Source organism: Anguilla anguilla, chromosome 9, assembly GCF_013347855.1.
Source record: "Anguilla anguilla isolate fAngAng1 chromosome 9, fAngAng1.pri, whole genome shotgun sequence".
NCBI lineage: Eukaryota > Metazoa > Chordata > Actinopteri > Anguilliformes > Anguillidae > Anguilla > Anguilla anguilla.
In genome coordinates, this window is record NC_049209.1 from 28,503,353 (window position 1) to 28,506,188 (window position 2,836).

The following is a 2,836-nucleotide window of genomic DNA, read 5'->3' on the forward strand; positions in this document are numbered from 1 at the left end:
GCTCATTGGACATGCCTCTTGGTTTAAGGTTAAGACCCCAGTCAATTGTAGCTCTGAAAATGAGATTATCACTGCAGCACGCTGTGCGGGGCATTGTCATTTGAAGAACGATAATGAACATCCAGTGACAAGCTTTTTGTTGTTGTTCAGATTCAACATATTATCCATGCGAAGACGTTTTTTTTTTAGAAATACTTGTTGAAATTGGATACCTATATACTACGTTGAAGTGGGCTACAACTTGTCGACCGGGGGGGGGGGGGGGGGGGGGGGGCTAGTAAACTGCATCGGAGAAATTAGCTGTTTCAGCCCGTCGCTACAAAAAACACTGCACAAAACATTTATTGTCAATCATTTCGGTGTCACCTCCCTCTGATTGTGTCACCCATACCCCCCCCCCCCCCCGGGACGTCTCTGACCGTTGCTACTGTTGGCAGTACTTGATTTGAAATTGATCAGCATATAAAACTTGAGCGCACACTTTACATTGCGCAAATAAGCAAGATAGTCTGCGTAAAACGTCGTAATACAAAAGAGAGTAAGAACACTGCTTGAATCGTAAACTGACGTAATTTTGACGATCGCCCAGAGAAAATATTAGCTAATGTGAGATGGCAGTCTTTACTTTCAATGAGGCTCTTTAGCCCATTGAACACGTAGGAATTTGTCCCAATGAACAATACATACTGTATACTGCAAAGATACATACAGAGGTAACCACACACCAGTCCACAAGAAGGGCCATTGTTTGTCAATAAGTTTACACAATGACGCGTATGATGCGCATTTCGTTACTTCTACTGATTTGCTTTTAAGAGCATTGTCAAGAGCATATCATTTACTATTAGGCCTATGCTAAAAATGTTTTTTTTTTTAATTTAAAAAAACAATTTAAAAAAATAAAGTGAATTTTGTCTGAGAAAGCTTTAAATAATACATGCTTAATAACGCGTTACAGCTGTTGAGAAATTTTATTGGCGATTATAACACCCCTGGAATACAGTTCGAATGCCTGTAACCATGTGTCAATGAAATTGTTATTTTTCATGCAAGCGCGACATCTAGTGGCCGAACATTAACTATGAATAAACTCGCTCTTAAAGTGAAATTCTCTTGAAGGTTTGATCTTGATTCACAATACAAAAGCAGAAAATGTCAATTGCGATGTTAGCCAGATAATTAAATGGTTTTAAAGAAACCCGTATTCTTGCAGAAGTTTCATTCTGTGATAATGTTCTGGCTGCTAAAAAAAAGTCCATACTTCCAAATGTTCCTGACTTTAGGAAAATGAAAACGTGCTCCTACACTACCACCTTGTGGTAGTGTAATACAATTACAGGAAGACGTTTGCATTGTTTAAAAGTTACGTAGTTACCGATAACAACCAAAAAAAAAAAAACTTGAACAGCTTCTGAACAGATCTAAACTGCTGATAATATGAGCCGTTACATTATTTCTGATCCCGGCTTACCCATTTAAAAAAATGTTTTTAAATAATAATTCCAGTTGGGACTGTTATCCTGCTGCCCACCTCTATCTCAGGGCGCCGAGAGGAAATGTATAGGGTTGCTATCTGACTTTTGCTTGAGTTCCTTTGCCTACCTGTTCAAGAAAGGGACGTAGGTGTATGAAAAGACAGCTATTATATAGTTATGGGTGTTGCAAAGATAAATACCTTTATATCTTTAAATATAAATAACTGCAGCTATCAGGTGTTCATCCTTCTGTTTTGATATGTATGGAAGGCGATAAGCTGCACTTTGTGTCAGCCAGGTAAGGCCTACTGTAAATGAAATTGTATGAAATTAATATACATTATATACGATGTGATTCAATATCCCAATATGCTTCTTTAGTTGCTTATAGTCGATTGTGTAGAAGAAACGCGACGCATTTAGATTGTAGCCTAAATGTATGTAACAATGTAATCTGTGTTAGTGGCTGTGGATGAGTGTTCGCCAAATGATTCGTGCTGAAATGGATATTGGATATTTATACTCCTATAATTCGAGAGAGTGCAATAAATAGCCTACTCTTACACATTTTGTACATCCTTGATCTTTTTCCCAATAGAGGGCACTTGTGTTTCTGGAAAGACGTTTTTTTCGGGTGCCTCTGGGAACAAGAAGGCAAATCACATTTATCCAGGTGCTATTTATTTAATGCTTACGTCTAGTCTTTATTGTGAAAACTGGAGTGGAGGGAAGTCCAAATAGGGCTTCTGACCAAGCATTAATGAATGACGAGTTGGGACTGAGACAAGGCTGAAATACAGCAGCTTAGATCAAGAAAAACTTGATCCTCTCCACTGCCACATCTGCAATATGCAATATGATTAGGCCTGTGTCATAACCAACAGTAGCCTATTTATCGGATATTATCGCGCAAAATATTGTTGTAAGAGGAATAGCACTTCTCAGTTGACATGTCATCAGTTTATGCGTGAACGAATTGTTTTGCTTTGTAACTATTACTGGCCATCGGGTTGTAATTTTGTTTAGAAGTCACACACTTCTAAAGCATTATCTTCTTTTTCTGCTTCTTGTTCTTTCATCTGCCCCGACGTAGGCTATAGTAGTTTTTTTTTTTAAGATAATTTTCCACTTGAGAAATGCCATGGATTAAATAACATAGGCTGTATTACACTAGAATTAACACGTGTGGTCTGCACACGAGGTAGAATTGGCGTTCTGTGAGGACTGTCTGGAAGTTTATGAAGCAGTTAGTGGAGTGGGTGTGCTAGTCTGTTCCTATTGGATCAGTTTGATGTGCGAGTTTTTTCATGAAGTAGCCTACGAGGGGGAGGAGAGTGTGTATAGGTGGGTGAGGGATATCA